Consider the following 24,193-nt stretch of genomic DNA (forward strand, 5'->3'; position numbering starts at 1 on the left):
AATAAAGGGTGGGAAAAGAAAAAATATTTAGAAAAACTAATATTTGATACTGTACTTGCTGTCAGTATGCATTACACTTAAATTATTCTCTAAATATTCAAATGGGAAATATAATAAAGAAATGTCTATAAGAAATTTTATTATTTCCTGTGTTTTGTGCAGTAGAAAGTAGTTACATTCACTGGATTTTATTGCTCATCCCTATGTTGAAAAGTTCAAGCCTTGCCTACTGACTTGTGTGTGATCTTTTGTCCCATAGAGCCAGTAGAGGAGTCTGGATATAATATGTAGTTTCATTAACAACCGAGCAAAGAGTGTGGAATAAGTGCTATGATACAGCAAGTGGGGAGTTGTCTTTTGTAGAAAGACAGATGTGCTCAACTCAGATCAGTCTCAGGGTGGCAGACTTGCTACACATCAAGAGTTTAGTTCTCTCTCACACACAGATTCCAGGCAGAACTGAGGGTTGTGGGAATGAGTGTGAAACACACCAAGCAAGTAAAACTGGGAATGCATAAGATTGTTGATACCCAATCAAGGTGTGATTAACTAAAGATTTGCACCCACACCACCCTAGGCCTTGTGCATATTCTGTCAGGCTCTATTTCATGTACGACCATTGAATAGCCCTGACTACTTGTCAGCATATCTCACATCTTTAATCTTCTCATAGGAGTTGTACAACATAGGGCTAGATCATTTAAAGGCACCCTGCTATCTGCTGGCATCTTCTAAACTTAAACTTTCATTTGTTGTCCAGATTTCATACATCTTAATGGCTATGCTACCGACTGAACTTCTTTTATTGTTTTTGCTCTTAAGACTTCAATTCTTGTATTCTGTTAGAGGTTGGGGTGAAATTGGGGTGCTACTGAAAGATGAGTTTAGTAAAAACAAAACAAAACAAAAAATTAGGATGATATTAGACCAAGAGACTCAGGGATCCTTAAAATCTGTCCTTGACTTAACGGTCCTGTCAGCCCTCTTGCAGAGAATGCAAAGGTAAGCAAAGTAATACTTCACTGGCTGGCACTTTGGCTCCAAATTGCAATCTAGTGCTCTTATATCCAAAATGAAATCTTGGCATCTTCCACTCTAATGAGATTAAAAATTGCAGTTACCTGAACTGAGGGAAGTGATACTTCAGAGTTTCTATTGATAACCCCAAGTTCTCTGCCTTGAAAATGAAGGTCCTGGATGCCTCAGTGAGTTCAGCATGGCTTTTCTTAGGGAGAAATGAAGATTAGAGGGTGGGAGCAGATCCAATTAGAATCTTTGTCCAATTTCCATGAATAGAATTCAATCTCCACTTATTCTTTCTGTGAACCCAAAGGGATTAGTAGGTATGTGCTTATCTACTTTAGGGAAAAATATTCAGGTAAGTCCTTTCAGCTTTTTTTATGGGGTCATTTCCCTGACACAAAATATGGCTCTTATAAAACTTTCTTGTACCATAGAGATGTGACATTCTACTCTATTGAGATGCTCCATAAATGTTCCATAAATGCCTTTGAACAGTCCTTAGAAAAATTTTAAGTGGTTTTGTTCACCATGTTAACTTAAAAACCACACTAAATATTTTGTGAATTATTCACTATGTATTCTAGTTCACACCTTAAATTATGTAGAGTCAGTGTTGAACAAAGCCTACCAAGGAGGCCCATACAATAAACTTTTAAGTATAGCACAGTCCAGCTAATAATATATGTTGGGGTACAAAATGCCCAAGTTTATATTTGAAGCCTCTTTTAATGTCAGTTTTCTACATATAAAGGAATTGTCATCTGAACTTTAAAAGACAAAATGAAGAAATTCCATACCAGGGCCGGGTGGTGGCTCATGTGGTTAAGTGCACAGAGTGTGAAGCGCAAGGACTCACTCAAAGATCCTGGTTTGAGCCCCCCTTTCCCCACCTGCAGGGGGTGTCACTTCTCAAATGGTGAAGCAGGTGGGCAGGTGTCTGTCTTTCTCTCCCACTCTCTGTATTCCCTTCCTCTCTCAATTTCTCTCTGTCCTATCACACACACACACACACACACACACACACACACACACACACACACACACACACACACACACCCAGAGCAGTGGATTCATAGTGCTTGCACTGAGCCCCAGCAGTAACCCTGGAGGGAAAAAAAACAACACACCAAGCAAAGCAAGTGATCTGATGGGGTTGTTTGTTTTCTAGACAGGGTGGCTATGGGGAACGGAACAGTTATATCACCCTGTCAGCTGCTGGGAGGCCCAAGGAATCAGCAGAAAGTAGTATCAATAAATATGATCTTTATTTATTTGTTCATTTACTGGCTAGAGATAGAAGTTGAGAGGGAAGGAGTAAATAGAGAGGGAGAGAGACAGGGTGGGGGGTAGTGCAACCAGTTCAGCACACACGTTACCACGTGCAAGGACCTGGGTTTGAGGCCCTGCTTCCCACCTGTATGGGAGAAGCTCCACGAGTGGTGAAGCAGGCCTGCAGGTGTCTATTTCTCCCTCTTTATCTCCCCTCTCCTCTCAGTTTATCTCAGTCCCATCAAATAAAAAATAGAAAAGAAAAGTAAAAGGTGGTTTTGTAGCACTGGTACCCAACCCCAGCAATAACCCTTGTGGCAATTTAAAAAAAAAGAGGAGAGAGAGACAGACACCTACAGCTTACTTCATTGCTTGTGCTGCTTCCTCCCCGCAGGTGGGCACGGGAGCTTGAACCTGGGTCCTTGCACACTGTGATGTGTGCTACCAGGTGTGCCACCTACTGGCCCATGTGTATGAGATATAAATGCCATAGATTTTCCTACCAGAAAGTGGTGCAAGTAATTGTACTAGAGCCTGACCCAACCTGATTTCTTATTTGGAGAATGTGCAAGGAGAGAAATGACAAGAACGGCAACTGATTGATTTCCTTCATTTATGGCCTATTGAGAGGACAAGGGGATAGATTTTTCAACAACACTGGGACTCCCAAAGCAGGTGGTGAGCTGAGTAACATTCACTTTTATCATAGTCTTTCTCTCTCTCTCTCTCTCTCTCTCTATATATATATATATATATATATATATATATATTCAGTTACTTGAATTTCACCACTTTAAGTTGACTTTTTCAGATGGGGGTAAGAGACCAAGGTGTGGAATCTACCTCTAGTGTTGTTGAGTCTGAGCTCGAACCTGGGCCTCGAGAATGGTGCAGAGCATGCTCCTTGTCTAGGCAAGCTATCTTGCTGGCCATACAATTATTTTTTGTTTTGATAGAGCCAGCGAGAATGAATGGATGGGTAAATGAGAGAGGCCAGAGCACCACTCTGCTGAGATATTGGAAAAGTCATGACATTTTTTTCTCTGCAAAATATGTCATGAATTTTCCAATAGCCCAATATTATATGTGCTACTGGGGCTTGAACTTTGGGCCTGCAAAGCACGTAAGGTATGCTTTACTTGTTGAGCCACCTCTGTACCTTCTTGTATCTCAGCCCTAATTATTTCCTTCCTTTCTCCCTCCCTCTCCTTCCTTCCTTCCTTCCTTCCTTCCTTCCTTCCTTCCTTCCTTCCTTCCTTCCTTCCTTCCCGTCCTTCCTTCCTTCCTTCCTTCCTTCCTTCCTTCCTTCCTCCCTCCCTGCCTCCCTCCCTCCCTCCTCTCTCCCTCCCTCTCCTTCCTTCCTCTTTTCCTTCTCCTTTTTCTTCTTCCTCCTCCTGCTCCTCATTCTCCTCTTCATCCTCCTCTTTCTTTTCTTTTGATAGAGAATGAAAGAGAGAGGGAGGGAGAGAAGGAGAAACATCTATAGTTCTGCTTCATGAAAGCTCATGAAGCTTTCCTCCTGGGTAGGGGCCAGGAACTAGAACCTAGGTCCTTATGGTTGGGAAGATTTGTGCTTACTGGCTGTGCCACTACCTGGCACCCATTTCACAGTTTCTACTCATTTCCTCTTTTTCTCCTGCCACCAGGGTTATTGTTGGGGCTTGGTGCCAGCACTACGATCATACCACTCCTGGTGGTTATGTCCCCCACCCCACCCCGTTTTTCCTGTTTTTTTTTTTTAATAATTGGATAGGTCAGAGAGAAATTGAGAGGGAGGGAGAAAGACACCTTCAGACCTATTTCGCCACTCTGAAGCATCCTGTAAGTGGGGAACAGGGGCTCAAACCACCATCCTTGCAGATAGTAGTAAGGTGCGTTTAAATGAGTGCACCACCACCCATGCTCTACTTATTTTCAAACTCCCTGGTTTACAAGTGTTTTTGTTATATAAACTGTTGGATACTTGTCAAACCTTTCCCCATGAAATACACCTCCAAATTTGGTCCATTAGCAGAGACCTCCCACTTAAGTAATTGAACTAGAATCTTTGCAGCTATCTTAGTTGCAGTATGTTTTGGTTTGAAAAGACTTTATCCAGCTGTTGAAACTGTTCACTGGAACCAAAGTCCCATTAATTCCCAATTACTCACAAAGGTCCCTATCTATCATGATCTGCTGCCTCATCTCACCCTCCCTCATCCCCTACCACCGATTTGAAGTAGTGTATGCACTTAGCTTAAATTTCCAAGCCAATTTCAGGGTTATAACAGTGCTGGTGTCCATATTGTTTTCTAGCCAAATGTTCTTTTTTTGTTTATTCATTTAATTTAATTGTGAGTTACAAGATTGTAACATTACATAGATCTACACCACACATACCACCAGAGTTCTGTATCCCCACGATCTCACTTCCCAGTGACAACCACTGTAATTCTTCCTTTCTTTTTAATATTTATTTATTCATGAGAAATGTAAGAGGAAAGAGAAATTGATTATCTACCAGTGTTTCAGTATTATGAGTCTTGTGGGAAGTGGGAGAGAGAGAGAGAGAGAGAGAGAGAGGAAGAAGAGGAGAGGATAGGAGAGGAGAGGAGAGGAGAGGGAGAGAGAGAGAGAGAGAGAGAGAGAGAGAGAGAACTTCCTCCAATGTGTTAGGGTCTGGGGTTGAACTTAGGTCATATACATGGCAAAGCAGAACACTATCCAAGTGTTAATTATTTCACCAACCTAAGAAGTAATACTTTTTTAAAATAAGTGACACGTTTACATGCCATTTTAAATGAACATCTAATGCTGAAATTTGAATACAGATGGACTATGTTTTCTAAAGATTTGCTTTTACTTTGTAATTAAAAAACATTTTATTATCTTTATTCATTGGATAGAGACAGTCAGAAATCCAGAGGGAAGGGGTGATAGGGAGAGAGGAAGAGAGACACCCGCATCCCTGCTTCATCATTCTCAAAGCTTTCTCCCTGCAGGTGGGGACTGGGGGTTTGAACCTGGGTCCTTTCACATTCTAACATATGTGCTCAACCAGGTGTGCCACCACCCGGCCCCTACTTTGTAAATTTTTAAATCAACATAGACAATATGTTAATGATTTCTTTTTTCAAGTTTTTTTTTATTAGTGATTTAATAGTGATCGACAAGATTGTGGGTTAACAGGGATACAATTCGTTACAATTCCCATCACCAGAGTTCTGTATCCCATCCCCTCCATTGGAAGCTTCCTTATTCTTTATCCCTCTGAGAGTATGGACCAGAGATCTTTATGGGGTGTGGAAGGTGGGAGGTCTGCCTTTTGTCATTGCTTCTCTTCTGGTCATGGGTGTTGACAGGTTGATACACACCACCAGTCTGTTCCTATCTTTCCCTAGTGTAGTAGGGCTCTGGGGAGGTTAGTTATATTCCAATGGGCCTGTGACTTTACTAATTTTTGACAGGTCGACCCGACAGCTAACGTGCAGGTGGGCTGAAAGTATTGTCTGGGAAGATGATGCTGGACTTGGGAATAGGACTAGAAATCTGGATTAGGGCAGATAGTAGTTCTCAAATTTGGTAAAAGTCTATAAATACCATTAACTGTAGACTCCTTTGATCTGATCTGGGACCCATGTCTGTTCATACTTAGCACAGGAGCCTGCGTATCCTCTGCATCCCTGTTGGTTTGAACTTACATTCCATGGTCATAGCTAGGAACATTCTAGGCTGCACTCATTTTAGGACCCATCTTCCCAGATCTGTAGAGTATGTTGATCCAGCTTCCCTTTGGAGAGTGGGGCAGTTTCTACTATTGTTGTTCTACTTTGAGGGAAAAGTACTGTAAAGGCACACAAGAGGGTTTATGATGTTTACCCTGATGGAGATAACCAGTGATGGTAGAGAGAAGGATCTGTTAGAGGTCTAGGCCCATCATATCTGTGTGGGAATCCCAGGATTCCCTGACTAGGGCCCCAGATGATGAGGTGGCCTGGTAGTGATCAAAAGGACCATCATTAAAGTGTGCTAGTCTCTTGCCCTATCCAGCTTTTGTAGTCCTTACTTTATCTGACAAGGTTATCACCCTAATCCTTAACCCTGTCAGATAAAATAATTTCTATGCCATGATTTTCTTCACTTTGAAAATTTCTACAGTGCAGGTAAGTTTTAGAGAATTCCCAGCTGCACCTCCAAGCCTCATTGAACCATAATTAGCAATTATATATCCCAGGAAGCAGGACTTTGGACTTACTATTTTGAAGCAAAGCATTTATAATTGTATTTAGAATCATCAGCTTCAGGCTTTGAACATAGCTAAGCTTGGGTTTGCTTTATTTTAGTGAGGCTCTATGAGCCTTTGCAGCATAACAAATCACTCTAAGACATTATAGTTTAAAAACCATTTATGGGGCTGGGTGGTGGTGCACCTGGTAGAGCACACGTTACAATGGGAAAGAACCAGGGAATGCTACAAAGTTACAAAGCAAAAGTCCTAAATACAAGATGGGGAACCTACTCAAGCTATTCCTGTTGGGGTGTCCAGACTCATAGTTTGTAAATAACAATCTTCTAGTGCTTTTTTAAAAAGAATATTTTATTTTAAAATTTAAAATAAAATCTCTTTTATTAGTGATTTAATAATAATAGATAATACTGGCATAAGAGAGGTAAAATTCCATACAATTCCCATCACCAGAGTTCTGTTTCCTGTCCCCTCTATTGGAAGCTTCCTTATTCTTTATCCCTCTGAGAGTTTGGACCAAAGATCTTTATGGGGTGTGGAAGGTGGGAGGTCTGCTTTTTGTAATTGCTTCTCTTCTGGTCATGGGTGTTGACAGGTTGATACACACCACCAGTCTGTTCCTGTCTTTCCCTAGTGGGCTCTGGGGAGGTGGGGTTCCAGAACACATAGGTGAGGTCATCTGCCCAGGGAAGTCAGGTTGGTGTCATGGCAGCATCTGCAACTTGGTGGCTTTTTCTTCTTCTAGCGTTTGCCCTTCTTCCATAGCCAGTCAACAGCGTCAGGTTGAGCCTGATGTAAACTTTCGAGACCTCCTTTGAATCTGGAGAGGTGGCAGTCATTGACTATGTGGGTCATAGTCTGTCTGGAGCCTCAGGGGCAGTTCGGGTCGTCTCTGGCTCCCCAGCGATGGAACATAGCGGCGCACCAGCCATGGCCTGTTCGATAGCGATTGAGAAGGACCCAATCATAACGTGCTAGGTCAAAGCCGGGTTGACGCTTACAGGGGTCTGTGATGAGGTGTTTGTTCTTTACCTCAGCTGACTGCCAACTCTGTTTCCAAGAGTCTGGAACAGAGAAGTTCAGTGTAGGCGTAGGGGACCAGATTGGCCTGATGCTGTATCGCCAATTGACCAATAAGAACACGTTTGGCAAAGGACAGCCCCTCAACATTAAGTTGGAGGACTCGAAGAGCAGGGCCAACAGCTTGAAAGTTGTCAAGAGCTTCTTGTTGCTGGCTTTGAAAGTGACTGGGATCCATGTGGATTCAGTCGGCTAGGAAGGATCGTCAGTTTCCCCAATGAATGGGTACTCACGGGATGCACCACAGGAAGGTCGATCCAATGCATCCCAAAAAAAGCATTAATGGATAAAAAGCATTAAGATATAAAGCAGAAAAAATTGGTTAATAACTAGGAACCTAAAAGTAAGGGTATAGCAGATGAGATTTGGAGTCTTTATGTTGGAAGAAGCTCTGAAGTCTATTTTAGTTATATTCTGATGGGCCTGTAACTTTACTAATTTTAGCCTGATCCAAACAGCTTACGTGCAGGTGGGCTAAAAATATTGTCTGGGAAAATTCTGTCAGAGTTGGGAATAGGACCAGAAACCTGGTCCAAAATAGGGGAAACCTGGTTCCAAAATAGGGGAAAAGTATATAAATACTATTAACTGTAAACCCTACTGTTCTGATTCAGGGCCCATGTCTATTTGTATTTAGTACAGGAGCCTGTGTAACCTTTGCATTCTTCTAAATCTTAGCTCACATTCCATGGTTATAGCTAGGAACATTCCAGGCTGTAGTCTTTAAGAACTGGTCTTCCTCAAGTGGGAGAGTGTGCTGACCAAGCCTCCCTTTGGAAAGTGAGGCAGTTTCTACCACTGTTGTTCTACTTTGAAGGAAAGGTACTGTAAACACCCACAACAGGGTTTATGATGTTTTCCCTGTTGGAGATGACCAGTGATGATGTAGAGAAGGATCTGTTAGAGGTCTAGGCCCATCATAGCTATGTGGGAATCCCAGGATAACCTGACTAGGGCCTTGGATGATGGGGGGGCCTAGTAGTGACCAAAAGGGCCATAATTAGAGTGTGATGGTCTCTTGTCTTTATCCAGCTTATGTAATCCTTACTTTATCTGAGAGGGTTAGGCTTAGAGTAGTTGAAGGAAATGAAATAAGTAGTAGGCTTAGAGTAGTTGAGGGAAGTGAAATAAGTAAGTGAGGAAGTTATCTAGGACTCAGTAGAGACTATTTGATCAAGTACTTTATGGTGTTTTTTTTTTTTAGGTCTTTACTTGCTTGTTGCACTTATAATGTCACTGTAGACTGTCGTTAAAAAAAAAGCTAGCAGGCCGGGCTAGCTTCGTGACGGTAGACAGGGACTCGAGGACACACGGCTGGGCCGGGAAGCTGTATTTCTTTATTCACGAACAACAATTCATAAACTAACCCAAACCAATCACCACACAGATCTGTCCTGCATCCTTCTCTTCTGGCGGCCGCGCCAAGAACTCTGGAAGTCTGTCCGGGTTCAGGGGGCTGGGAGAAGAGGGCCCGTGTAACTAGCAGGGGCCATACCACAATCTCCCAGAGGCGGAGGGGGGTGATACCAAAACCAATGTGAAGCATACAACAATTCCCCCTTTTCTTTTTAACTAAATGACCATAGTATGAGGGGTGTGGGGTGAACAGAAACCTATATCGTACAAGCATTTTTTTTTTTTAAAGAAGCTGGCACAAACATGGAAGCGAGTAACAAGAACCAGTGTGCTGCCAAGGGAAGGTCTGAGGGGGACCTTTATTTTTGCCTCTGGGGGGAGTTACTTGCCTCGACGGGCATTTTTTAGCATGGGGACAGGGAACGGCCTAGAGTCCCAAGGCAGCTGGCTGCAGTCAGTCTTTGAGAAACCCAGCAGCATAAAGGGAAGCTGCAAAGTGTCCAAGAGGTGTACCAGTGAGTCCGATAGAAATGCCAGTCCAAAGCAGATGTCCACAGAAGAATGCCAGGGGATGGAACGTTGTATGAGAAAGGTCAGCTGCTGGAATTCCGCTTTTCTGTAGAGAACTTGACAGCTGCAATTTACTTACTATGAAACAAAACTTGTAGCAGGTTAGAAGTTTATCACAATTGATAACTCTATTATAATCATTAGCATAACCATAGTGCAATCTAACGTTTTTAATTGAGAAGGAATTTGAGAATTTTACATATCAATGTCTATTTAACCTTTTGTTACACCCATTCAAGATGGAGACACACCCTAGGTGTGCGCAGGTTTTTTTTTTTAGACTTAGTTAAAATATATTGATTTTTAACTAATTTTTAACTCAGACTTTAAATGAAAGTTAATTTTACCTTTATGAGAACTATGTTGAAAACCTTTTTCATTTAACTCTGTCTGGTAAGAATATAGCCTTAAAGTTACATTTTTAACCTTAAAGTTAATGTTTACCAAACTTTAAACACACACGTAAACATGGTCTTTAATACACAAGGAGAGAAACCTTTGTCACGAAGACATGTCATTTTAAACACGAATTTAGATCTATACTGTCTTAGTTGTTGGGGGAGTGTGTTGGCCTCTTGAGCAACTTCAGCTTCAGGAATTGTAGGTAGCGATCTCTGGACGAATCTCTGTGTATTCTAGCTCGTCTGCCTTCATACCCAAGCTGGAGATCTCGGACAGGGGGCCCAGTTTCGTCAGGGAGCCTGTGGTCTCCGAGTGGTCCAGGATCTGCCCAGACTTCATAGCAAGAGGGTGGGCGGGCCAGCTGTGCAGAAGGCATGGGCCGAGGTGCCCCCGGGGTGGCGGCCATGAGAGGCTGCAGCTTTGCCTGCCATGTCTGGTGCCCTGCTCTTAGCAGCTGAGCAGCGTGGGAGGAGCCCACACCCAATGCCCTGTGCCACACGGTGGAAAGCCAGCTCATGCAGGCTGGCATTGGGCTCCTGCAGGCTGACGTTGGGCGGAAACCACAGAGTGGTCCAGAGATAAATGTTCCAGAAACAGTCTCATGAAGAAAGGGCAGAGGCCTTTGGAGATCTCTTCACAAGCAGAAGAGAAGGCCATAGTGCATAGGTAGCCAAATTGTCTTTGCTTATCTGACAGATGTGCAGGTCAGCCCCACTTTGGGCGCCATTTGTCGTTAAAGTTCGGGACTCCAGCAGGCCGGGCTAGCTTCGTGGAGGTAGACAGGGACTCAAGGACACACGGCTGGGCCGGGAAGCTGTATTTCTTTATTCACGAACAACGATTCATAGACTAACCCAAACCAATCACCACACAGATCTGTCCTGCATCCTTCTCCTCTGGTGGCTGCGCCAAGAACTCTGGAAGTCTGTCCAGGTTCAGGGGGTGGGGAGAAGAGGGCCTGTGAAACTAGCAGGGGCCATACCACAATCTCCCAGAGGCGGGGGGGGGGTAATACCAAAACCAATGTGAAGCATACAACAGTAGAGTGTTGCACACTTTTACTTTAAGGTATTTATTTTCCCCTCACTTATGGATACATGTGCACATATGCCCTATATTGTGGAAAAGCTTTAGAAGTATGGGTATTAACTGTTTTCTGAAGGTTCTGTAGAATTTGTTTGTGAAGCCAATCTGGTCCAGGACTTTTGTTGTTGGGGAGATTGTTAATAACGGTTTCAATTTCTTTGTCTGTTATTGGTACATTTAGGTTTTGTAGTTCTTCTTGGTTCAGTATTGGAAGGACATATGTTTCTAGGAATTCGTCCATTTCTTCCAGATTCTCTAGCTTGGTGGCATATAGTTCTTTATAGAAGTTTTGCATGATTTTCTGGATTTCTGTGGTGTCAGTTGTGATATCTCCTCTATCACTTACAATTCTATTAATTTGAGTCTTCTCCCTTTTTTTTGTTTTTAGTGAGTCTGGGTAGGGGGTTGTCAATCTTGTTTAATTTTTCAAAGAACCAACATTTGGCTTCATTGATCTTTTGTATTTTTGATGTTGTTTATTTCTTCTCTAAATTTAGTAATTTATGTCCTTCTGGTTGCTTTAGGGTTCCTTTGTTCCTCTTCCTCTAAGTCCTTAAGGTGTGCAGTAAGGTCGTTTATTTGAGCTTTTTCTTGTTCTTTAATATGTGACTCGATGGCTCCGAGTTTCCCTCTCAGTACTGATTTAGCTGTGTCCCAAATATTTTGATAGCTTGTGTCTTCATTTTCATTTGTTTCCAGGAATGTTTGAATCTCTTGGTTGAGTGTCTCTCTGACCCAGCTGTTCTTAAGCAGTATGTTGTTGAGTTTCCAAATTCTGTGTCTTTTAGTAATTTTCTGTTTGTTGTTAAATGTTAGCTATACTCCACTGTGGTCTGAGAAGATACTTGGGATGATTTCAATGCTCTTGACTTTGTTGATGGTGTCTTTGTGGCCTAACATGTGGTCTATTCTTGAGTATGTGTTGTGTGGATTGGAAAAGAATGTGTATTTGAGATTTTGGGGGTGAAGAACTCTGAAAATGTCCAGGAGGTCTAGTCTGTCCATCTCTTCATTTAATTCTTTTGTTTCTTTGTTGATTCTCTGCTTCATTGATCTAAGTGTGAGAGTGGGATGTTAAAGTCTCCCACTATTATTGTATTACTGTTGATGTATTTTTGTAGTCCTTTCAGTAGGTGATGTATTTAGATGGTCTTTCATTGGTTGCATAAATGTTAATAATTCTTAAATCTTCTTGGTTGATTGATCCTCTAATCATTATGTAATGGCCTTGCCTATCTTTTATTACTTTACTTAATTTAAACTCTATTGTGTCAGAGATGAGAATGCCTTTCCTGCCTTTTTGTGTGGCCCATTAGCCTGTATGATAGTTTTCCATTCTTTCACTTCAAGTCTGTGTTTATCTTGTTGTGTCTGATGGGATTCTTGCAAACAGCATATGGTTGGGTTGTGTTCTCTGATCCATCCCCCCACTCTGTGCCTTTTAATGGGTGAGTTTAAGCTATTGATATTTATTGATATTATGGATTTAATGTATTGTAGTGCCATTATTCAACAATTTTTTATTTTCTCTGACATATGGTAAGTATTATGGTGATGTTCTTGTTTATAAGAGATTTTTTAGAACCTCTTTCAGGGCATATTTGGTTATGGTTGCCTACTTTAACTCTTGTTTGTCTGAGAAGGTTTTGATGCCTCCATCTAGTTTGAATGAAAGTCTAGCAGGATATATTATCCTTGGTTGAAACCCTTTTTCATTCAGTGCTTGATAGATACCTTGCCATTCTCTTCTGTCTTATAGAATTTGAGTGGAGAAGTCTGCTGATAATCTCATGGGTTTTCCCCTGAATGTGACTTTTTGTTTCTCTCTTGCAGCATTTAGGATCCTTTCTTTATCCTTACTTTTCGTCATAACTATGATGTGTCTTGGTGTCTTCTAGGTTGACTCTGTTTGGGACTCTCTGGGCCTCTTGAATCTTAATGTCCTTTCTGTTGTTTAGGTCTGGGAAGTTTTCTTTTATTATTTCCTCTTGAATATTTATTTCCCCTTCCTCTCTTTCTTCCTTTGGCAGGCCAATTATACAATTGTTACTTCTTTTGACATCATCCCATATGTCTCTGTTGTTGTTTTCAGTGTCTCTCAATCTCTTTTTGAGCTCTTTTACCTCTTTCTTAGTTTTCTCTAGCTCATCTTCTGTCTGGCTAATTCTGTTTTCTGCTTCTGTTAATCTGATTTCCCTTCCCTCAGCTTCTTTCTTTAGTTCAGTTATAGTATTAGCTTGTTCTGCTAATTGATCTTTTAGTTAGCTATTTCAGCTTTCAGTTCTCTAATTACCTCGAGGTAGGTAGTATTTTCCTTGAGGGTCTCATCTTTTGTTTCCCTAATTCTGATAGACCTTTTATCCATAGTTGTCTTCATATCTGTGATTATTAGGTTTACTATTGCTTGCATACTTTTCTTTTTTATCTTTATTTTTCCATTTTTGCCATTGTTTAACATTATTGTGGTCATTATTGTTGTTGTTATTGATGGATAGGACAGAGAGAAATGGAGAGAGGAGGGGAAGACAGAGAGGAGGGATAGAAAGACAGACACCTACGGACCTACTTCACCGCTTGTGAAGAGACTTCCATGCAGGTGGGGAGCCGGGAGCTCAATCCAAGATCCTTAAGCCAGTCCTGGGCAAGCAGAAGAAGGAAGAAAAGAAGACAAGAACAAGAAAAAAAAGAGAAGTGAAATAAAAGAGTTTTTTTTTTTTTTTTTTACTTAGCTAGGAGGAGGGAAAAAGGGGAGAGTGGATAGAAGAGGTAGAGTGAAACAAGTTCCTCTCACAAGGTATAGGACACCCAGTAACCTAGCAATGAAAAAAATAACAACAGTTAATTTTGGTCAACCTGAAGAAAGGGGGGGAGGGAGACACGTATATATAATAGTAATAATAAAATAGAATAGAGTAAAAAAAAACCCTAACAATCAGTCTGATGCTTGGCTGGCTCAGGATTAGCTCAGGCAGCCTGAGCAAAGATAGCAAATTAAAAAAAAAAGACCAAAAAACAATAACAAAAAAAACCTCTAGGTAGTCTTTCCCAGGTAGGAGTGAGGCTCTGATTCTTCAGATATTTTGTCACTCAAATAGAGCTCCAGCCACTTAGAAAAGAAAAAAAAGAGAGAGAAGGAAATCACATAGGAAAAGGATTGGAATGACACCCCTGTTGAGCCAGGAATCTTGGTAAAGAAAAAAGCTCAGTGGGGAGCCCACTAGGAGCAGCTCTCCTGGCCCCTCTGGTCTGGTTATGAGGTGGGGGGGGAGGGGTGTGATTCAGAAATAATCAGAAGATTTCCTTTCTTTTTCTTCCATTTTCTAACCCAAGATTGAATCACAGGACCCCTCCTTGTTGTCACACTTAGGACCCCTTATTCACAGTCCTGCTGATGGTCCAGTATCCTACCCTATCCGGTCATTGTTGGAGCTCATATCAGAAGCTGCCTCCAAGTTGCCATCTTGGCTCCGCCCCAATAGAAGTATATATTTGTCGGGCTGAGCTTCACTGATGGGAGACAGACGACCAGGGACTCATGGTTGAGCTGTACTCAGTATCTCTTTATTCATGCAGGACGCAGCACAATCTATACCAAGCTAGACTAAACTAACAACTAACTAAAACAAACAATGTTGTCTTTCTATATACTTCCCAAGTAGGGTGTGAACAGGATGTGACACAGAGAGGGTGGAGAGAAAAGTGACTGGTGAAAATCAGGGTGTGACAAGGAGAGGATCAGTGTGTGACAAGGAGAGGGGGTGGAGCAGGTGAGAATTCTACCACTAAACCACCAATGCCCTGGAGGGAAGGTAGTGCTTTATGTAAATGTAAAATTGATTTATGTAAATAGACGGCAGTGGTTATGTAAATAGAATACAGTGGTTATGTAAATAGAATAGTGTTAAGCAGGGGGGATTAAACTAATGAAACAGAAGGGGTTTTTAGAAGCATACCAACAATTCCGCCTTTCTTTTTAACTAATGGCCATAGTATCAGGATTGTGGGGTGAATAGAAACCTATATCGTACAGGCGTTTTCAAAAGAACTGGCATAAGACATGGAAAATAAAATAGGCGAGCAGCAATAACCAGTGTGATGCCAAGGGGAACGTTTCTTACCTCAAAGGGCAAGGCCTAGCAGGCCAAAGGGAATTTCTTGCCTCTGGGAGCGCTTCATGCCTCTTGCATCTCTTGTCTGACTGTTTATAGGAGACCTTTCAGAACTTCTTTCAGGGCAGGCTTGGTGATAGTTGATTCCTTCAACTGTTGCTTGTCTGAGAATGTTTTGATGCCTCCGTCTAGTCTGAATGACAGTCTAGCAGGATACTGTATTCTTGGTTGAAAGCCTTTCTCGTTGAGTACTCGATAGATATCTTGCCATTCTCTTCTGGCCTGTAGTGTTTGTGTGGAGAAGTCTGTTGTAATCTTATGGGTTTTCCTCTGTAGGTGACTCTTTGTTTTTCTATTGTAGCCTTCAGCATCCGTTCTTTATCCTTGTTCCTTTCCATTCTAAATATGATGTGTCTTGGTGTCTTTAAGTCAGGATTAATTCTGTTTGGGACCCTCTGGGATTCTTGAATCTTTGTCTTTGATGTTGTCTAGACTAGAGAAGTTTTCTTCAGCTATTATGGCCTGAAGCATGCTTTCTTCCTCTCCCTCTCATTATCCCTCTGGTAAGCCAATAGTGCATATATTGTTTCTTTTGAAGTTATCCCATAGGTCTCTGTTGTTGTTTTCAGTATCTCTTAATCTCTTTTTGAGATCTCTTATTTATTTTTTAGTTCTTTCTAATTTGTCCTCAAGCTTGCTAATTCTGTTTTCAGCCTCATTGATTCTATTCTCTCCCTCTACTGTTTTTTGGAGTTCGTCTATTTTGTTACCCTGTTCTTATACTGTTTTAGCTTGTTGAGATAGTTGTTTTCTTAGCTCAGCTATTTCATATTTCAGCTCTCTAATAACCTCGAGATAATTAGTACTTTCTTCTAGAGTCTCATTTGTTGTTTTTGTATTTCTGATGACAATTCTTTCAAACTCTTTACTAACTCCTGTGATTATTTCTTTAACTAGTGTTTGGATGTTGACCTCATTATTTTATGCTTCACTCTTTGGGAGGCTTTTAGCTGGACTCTTGTCCTGGTTCATTTCTCCAATATTTCTTCTTGTTGCTTTAACCATTTTATATATTATGTTATGAGTTCCCTCTCTCAGTACTTTTCAAATTACTGATCACTCTTGCCTGGATTGACTTTGTCTAAGTAAGGTAATTAAAGGGTTCACAGTTGTGGAAGTTAACAGTTGTTTCAATAGTATTTTAATCCCTGATTTGGAGCTCAGTGGCTTCAAAGCCTCTTTTGTGCTTTTTCTTCCCTGTATGTTATGGGAACCTGAGGGCTTTTAAACTATAAGTAGGCTTCTTAGCTTAATCACTGACTCCTGACCATGAGATAAAGCAGGGTGTGGCAGAGATAATTCAGTGGTTATGCAAAGAGACTTTCACAGCCCCACCTATGTGGTCTTGGTCTTCTGAGTTTCCTGGTTAGTTCTCTGTCCCCTGGTGTCAGCCCAGGGCCTCCCTGCTGTTGCTCCAGATTCTGAGGGCAGTATCAATGGAGACTCAGAATTGCACTTGGTGAGTCTCAGGGGAGTTCTCTCCTCCCTTCAGCCATCCCCTTGTTGGTGGAACAGACTGAAGGTGGTGTCTCAACTGATAAACTGCCGGACTGTTAACAGCCACTTAATTTCTCCCTAGGCTCCTCTCTGACCACCAGCCACATGTGTTTGCACTCACCGGTGATTTTGTGGGTTCCTGGAGTTGTTCTAATCCTGTCTTGTTTTAGTCCCAGGTGGTCTCCTTTGGTATTCCTAGTTGATCTGGGATGGGAGGGGAGAGGAGAGGAGAGAAACAGATTTCCATGTTTATATATATATTTTAACCTTTAATACAACACAAATGCACAGGCATGCACCCAAAGAAAATAAGGAAGATAAACATGAATCAATTATAAGAAGTCATTTTCTGAGGATGCCAATACCCTTTAGCTAAAGTCCACCAGGAACTTAAGCTATAGTTGAACAATTTGGATTTATTACTTGTAGCAAGGAGAGAGCATGCACACTCTGGAGGTGTCCACGGGTTTCTCTGTGAAAGCAAATTAGGAAGAACCTGTTACAGGATTTTGGCTATGGCTAGGTGGTTGAGGAAGTCTAAGAAAACAAGGGTTCATCCTAGATTGGAGGCTGTCAGAGACCAGAGGTAATTATCAGCCAGGGAAGCTCAGTATAATCTACAGGGGACTTCCATTAGAGATAGGATCAAGTGCTTGGTCTCAGCACTGAGGAGACAGTGTTTGATAGTCTGTTGTGAGCATAGTGATGTGCTTAACACAGAATTACGAAGTGATTTTGTTTTGTTGCTCATTTTCATGTTCTCAAGCCTTGTTTGAAGTCAGAAAACCTTAGTGCCCAAGAGTAATGACCTAACTATGACCAACAGGCCTGGAATTTCATGGGAAATTTTCCTTTTTTTTTTTCCTTTAGGCACAACGCTCCAGACTTTCACAGCTATAAGCCGATAAAGCAGGAGTGGTGTGAGAAGAGAACATAATGCAGCATGTGCCAAGTCTATAACTGGGAAGATCCTCAGCACAGCGTGTCTTTCACTGGCTCAAGTAATGTGAAAAGATCACATTCAAAACGCTTTGTCAGACTCAGTGTCTATAACCTTAAGGCCTTATCTTCAGATCTTAATTCCTGGGCCTGCTTGAGGTTTCCAGTTCAGAGTATCTATTACATCCTGCAGCTGCCTGGGGTTGGTGAATTGTATTCTGGAGTCTGTAGGTATACATTCATTGTATAACAGTGAGTTCTTTGGCTAACAAATCAGGTCAACTGGAGTATCTACCTCTAGCAGGGTTCCCACTAAGAAGCTCTAAAGGCAGTAGCACTTCATTTCTAGGTAATTTTGGCATTCCAGGCAATGAACAGATTCGGGGGTTGGCTTTCACACCTGAAGTTGGTTTGTAATCACCTGGAGAGACTACTGCACTCAATGCCCAGAGTTTCTGCTTCAATAGGACTTTGAATCCCAACAAGTTCCCTGCGTGGTGTTGCTGCTGCTGGTCCAGGTATTGCACTTTGAAAGGCCTGTTTTAGGGTGCCACCTTGAGCTAGACCTTTGGTGGGCAGGTAGAAGTGGGGTTTTGTTGGTAGTTTCCATTGAGGTGAATGTATTTAGCTCATATGTCAATTGTGTTCTTGGAAACCTCTGAATTTGCAACTCTGAAACAGAGGTCTCATTGTGTTCTATCCCTACTTGTACCTGATTGTTACTCTTTCTTATGCTGATTGTGATGCTCATTGTCACTGCTATGCTCAATTACTGACACTTGTATCCAACTCTGGCTCCTCACATCTTCCATGTATTTAGTGATATCATTGTTACTGCTCCCCCACTCTTATTTCCTGCCAGATAAGGACTAACTCCTACTTGCATCAGTATTTCTGTGTTTCCTAATTTAAATTCCTAAGACTGGGAATCTAAGTGTCTGACTGACTGACTCTCTCTCTCTGTGTGTGTGTGTGTGTGTGTGTGTGTGTGTGTGTGTGTGTTTCAATGTTAGTTGCAGCTTTATTTACGGCATTTAAAGGTGGAACTTATTCAAGTGTCCTTCAACAGATGAATGGATAAATAGTATGTGGTATGTACACATATAAAAGACATGAAGTTCTGATATATGCTAGAACATTGATGATTTTAAGAACTTTATGCTAAGTAAAATAAGCCATACACAAAAGAAATTGTATTCTATTATTCCATTTATATGAGGTATCTTTCTGTATCTGGCCATGTCATGGATTTTCAGCCCTTGGGTTGTGAGTCAACAGTGTGTCTTGTCCTGTTGGTTGTGGTGACTGAAGTGTTGAATAATATGTCTAACCATCATGGCAGCAATGGTAGGGGCTAATGGTAGGGGAGTCAGATGAAGGGCTCGGAGCCTGGCAGGCAGTGATGGAAATTTTAAGTATAGCATATTGATGTGCTTCTTTGACCTTCAGATGATGTCCACCATATTGGATATTTTATTTTATTGTTTTGGTTGTTCCTGAGGCTTCACTGCTCTAGATTGCTTTTTCCAGATAGAAATACAGAGAAACACAAGGAAAGACATCACAGCACTGAAGCTTACCTCACTGTGGTAAAGACTAGACTTTAATTTGGGTTGCAGGCATGACAAAGCAGGAGCACTGTCTAGGTGACTTATCTTGTCTGTTCCATATTGGTTATTTCTAGTAATATGCTAATACTTAATATACTGCTAAGTTTTAGTATAATAATTAGGACATTGGTAACTAATAACCAGTTATACTGGCTATTAAAATACTAAATACCTCTTAGGAATTGGTAAATGGTTTCTCCCCTGAGTCCTTTTAGTGGATCCCCCTGCTGACTTGGGAACCACAAAATCTTGTTACGCCCCAGAAATAACTCCTCCTAATACTCATAAATAAAGAGCTCTCTTGAACGTCAGCAAAATAGCTAACTTGGATAGTGTGTTGCTTTGTCATGTGAGTTACCTAGTTTTGAGGTTGGCCCTCACCTCATTGAAGGAAGCATTGGTGCTATGGTTTCTTTCCCTCTCTTTCTGCCTCTCTGCCTCTATGTGAAAAAAAGTGTTCATTTGATTGACTGATGTCTGTGCCATACTTGGTGTTAAATATTTTGAGTCAATCCCATGGCCTGCATGGAAAGAGGATTCAAGATTTTTATTACAAGAGGCATTTGTATAATATTTCCTATGTGTATTTGTATTAGTGTATTTGTAAATAATGTAGTCCATAGTTTGGTTGTGCCATTCTAAATCAGTTTTAACATGTCTTGCTATACATTTCACATTTACAATCTATTTCTGTAAGAAAGAAGAAATTGTGTCTTAAAAAAAGCATTTTTAAGTAATCATCTTTCCTTAGATTCACTCTTTTCTTGGCAAAAAATAAATTTTGGTTATGAATCAGAATTATTTGATTGCCTATAGTCCAGTGAAACTGACCTAAGGAAAACAAAATCCCCTTTCTTGTATAGAGAATGACTGACTTCATAGTAGAAACACATTTATTAGAATCTCCTATAGGGCTGTCATGGAAAACAACCTCAAAACAAATATTGTTGAATGTTTTCATTCCCAGTAGGAATTTGGCATGATGTATAGTGTCTGACTATAGTGCTATGTAATGGCTGATCCAAGGTCTGAATAAACAACAGGATCCTGAAGTGAACATATGTTCATAGAACATATGAGGCCTTGAAATATGCTGGAATACATCAACTGATAGTAAAGTATGTGGGATGCAAAGTATTGCCTTGATCTTTCACAGAAAAAAATATATCTGGCATATTATTTAGCAGTTGCAGTACATTTGCTGCAAGGAATTGCATTGTTCAAAATGTAAAGACTACAGACTTAAAATAATATGAGGAGAGCCAGGAGCATTATTCAAGTATTGTCTCCTTTTTCTAACCCCCTTTGGTGTAGAAAGTAATCAAAATGCACCATTCAAGAGTTGCTAATATATGAAGCATGACTCTCAAGCAAAATGCCTGTTTGTTGTTTGCGACTTGTGGAATGAGAGTGATTACATCAGTTATAAACAATGGTTGTTCCTCTTTGGGTGAGTGAAGTAGTTTATTGAGTAGACATTGGGATAGATGTCAGAAAACTTGGACTCAACCTCTCATACTCTTGTTGCCATTTTAGGGGGAGACATCATGGTATGAGGGAAAGACCACTGGTTTTAGGAATCATTCACCTAGGAGCTAGTACTAGATTTTCCCTTTACTAGCTATGTGAACTCAATTTATTACCTATTTTCTAAGTGTTCATTTACTCATCTTAATTTAGAACATTGAAATGGAATTATAGACTCACTCTGGACTGACATTCACTTGATACTTTCCACCATGGCTGGAGAAGTTATTTATAGCCTGGAACTGGTTCTTACTGGGTCAGTGCCTACTCTATTTGTAGGGTCCCCATCATGTACTGGTTGTTAAATGTTTTGATTACCATCTCTAGTCAGACTTAATGAGTAGGATTTTTTGGAAAACAAAAAGAGATAATATATGTGAAGTTCCTAAAATAGAGTTGTTACTTGTGAGCTGTTCCTCCTTATATTCTGTACAAATTTAAAAAATTTCAACCTAAATAAAGGGAGTGAAAACACCCAACAGTTGTTTTCACTATGATATTTACTTAAAGGAACTGTTTATATCTTATACTTGTCCATGATCCATGAAACAAACATTGTGCCAGGCACTGAGAAACGCTGCGGGTAAAGTGATGCACAGCACACAGTCATAGTTTTGGAGGAACAATAGAAGAGTAAGCTTTGATTTCTTTATAAACAGCTTTAAGATTCATTGTGAACCTATAAATATTTCTGTGCAAATTTAATACAGTAAATTCCTCTGGGCAAGTACAGCCTGACTTTGGCAACTGAACTTAGACTTGACTTCAACTTTTACACATCTGAGTGTCTTTGCTCAATGCACTACTTGAAAAGTTACATATAGTGACTTTGAGAACTGTAATAACAGGGATACATAGCAAGTTCCATAGGCATGTGGTGGTAGAAGAGACTGAACTTTGCCAGATGAGTGGCATATGTCCAAATTATAAGTGAGGGAGACAGCTCCGGGGTGTATACAATGGCACATAGGTATGAAAGAACTGGGAAGTCAGGTGAATCATTTATATTCCTGCCAGATAATATATTAGGACTCCTTGTTTTGAGGAAAGCTATGCCTATGTAAGTTATATTTAGAATCCCCCTTAAGTAGTTTACCATCATTATCATTAAATATTAAAAAAAAATCATTTGTCAGTTGGTGTTTCTTCATTCTTCATTCTTCCTAGATTAAATAGCATACATTCTTAAAAAATTTTTTTGGATTCAGATAAATTATTTTTGGTTTCTGAGAACATACTGTTTTCTAAAGCTAATTATTTGAGGTCATCTAATGCTTTCCAACAGACTTTGAGGCTTGACAAAGATCGGTGATCAAAGGAGACTAGATGACTTAGTGAGGTATTATTATAAATAACAAAGAATGTGGAGCCTTTTATCATTAAATTAGGAGTCTGCATTTGTTTCACAGAACATTAAATCATAGTTTTGGAACTTAGAAATCATTGGAGACCTCTCAGTATAATCACTTTGCTTCACAATAACTACATTGTTCTTCTGAAAATGATGTGTGCTCATTAGAAAAGATTCAGGCAATTCAAAGAAAGAAATTGGGAGCCAAAGTTACCATTAACAGAAAGTAAGCAGCACTGTAGATGTCTCATTGTACATATACTGACAGGTGAGAAACCCAATTTTTTTATACTACTTGGACCATATTATATGTATGTTCATCCAAGTCATTCAACTTTTACCAAAATTTAGTGTAATAAAGAGAAATTGAGATCAAACCAAAAAAATACATTTTCAAAAGATAGTCATCACAAAGTATATCAGTTTCTTTAAAATGTTTTTTATTTTTATTTTGGGAAGAGAGAGAGACATAGAGAGAAAGACACAAAGAAGACCAGAGCACTGCTCAGCTTTGGTTTATGGTGGTGCTGGGGATTCGGCATTGAACCTGGGACCTCTGAGCCTCAGGACTGAAAGTCTTTTGCATAACCATTATACTGTGTCCAAAGCCTGGCATATCATTTTCTAATAAAGTCCTTTAAGGGAGGGGAATTATAAAAAAAAAAATTCAAGAGATCAGTGTTCGCATCTTCTGCCCTTCCTTCAATTTTAATAATATTGATAGATCTTGTTATAAAATACTAGGAAATTACATCTCTGTCTTTTCTTTTCTCTTTCCTTTTTTCCCCATGTAATAATATACAACATTGTCAAGGGTTCTAACATTTACTTCATGTTCTAGAAATAGATTAGAAATTCTGTTTGACTACTAGTTTATAGAGACCTAATAATAGCAACTTAAGCATGTAAGTATTTCGTCTCTACCTAAGAGAAGAATCATAGTAGGAATCTGCTGAAATGGTCAGGGCTCTAGGAATTCTTCAGGAACCCAGCTTCCTTTGCCTTTCTGCTTTGCATATTTACTGTGTGACCTTCATGGCCAAGGTCATACAGTCAGTAGCTGCTGGGCCTCTAGTCATCCTATTTATGTTCCAGGAAAGAAATAATAAAAAGGGGGAGAAGGTCACAGTGATTCTCTCAGAAACCCTAAGTAACATTTATATTTAATTATTTGCCTCTCCATTGTAGGGCATTTAGAGCTTCTGGAAGACCATTTTCATTGTCATTCATAGCAGGGACTCAATCAGTACTATTAGAATTGAAAGAAATACAAAACACACTAGCATTAACCTATTTATTTATTTATTTTTTTGTAATTGGCCCTCTTTGGTAAAATGGATTTTAGGATAATATTTTTCTATAAAAATGCTATTGAGTTTTAGTTAGAACTTGCATTAAATCTGTAGATTGCTATGGTTGTTTTGGACATTTTGATGATACTAAGTTTCTAATCTATGGCTATGAAATGTATTTCCATTTATGTGTGTCATATTTAATTTCTTTCATTAGTGTTTTATGATTTTTAATACAAAGGTATTTCACTTTGACTAACTATATTCCCAAGTGTTTTTTTTTTATCATTTTTCAAATGGGACTCAACATTTGGTTAGCTTAGATCTTTCTTATACATAAAATTCAATTCAAAAGGGATTTCACATTTCAGTGTAAGACCTGAAACTGTAAATCTCCTATAAAGAAACAGGGGTAAATGCTTCATGACATATATCTAAGCATTGATTTTTTAAAAATATTTTATTTATTTTATCTTTTGTTGTCCTTGTTTTTCATTGTTGTTGTAGTTATTGACGTTGTCATTGTTAGAACAGAGAGAAATGGAGAGAGGAGGGGAAGATAGAGAGGGGGAGAGAAAGAGAGACACCCGCAGACCTGCTTCACCGCCTGTGAAGCGACTCCCCTGAAGGTGGGGAGCCGGGGACTCGAACCGGAATCCCTAGGCTGTTCCTTGCACTTTGCACCACTTGCATTTAACCCGCTACGCTACCGCCCAACTCCCTAAGCATTGATTTTTATATATGACATCAAATGACCACCAAAAGTAAATACAGGCAAGTGGGGAACTAGGTCAAGT

This window comes from Erinaceus europaeus, chromosome X, assembly GCF_950295315.1.
Source record: "Erinaceus europaeus chromosome X, mEriEur2.1, whole genome shotgun sequence".
In the NCBI taxonomy this organism is placed as follows: Eukaryota; Metazoa; Chordata; class Mammalia; order Eulipotyphla; family Erinaceidae; genus Erinaceus; species Erinaceus europaeus.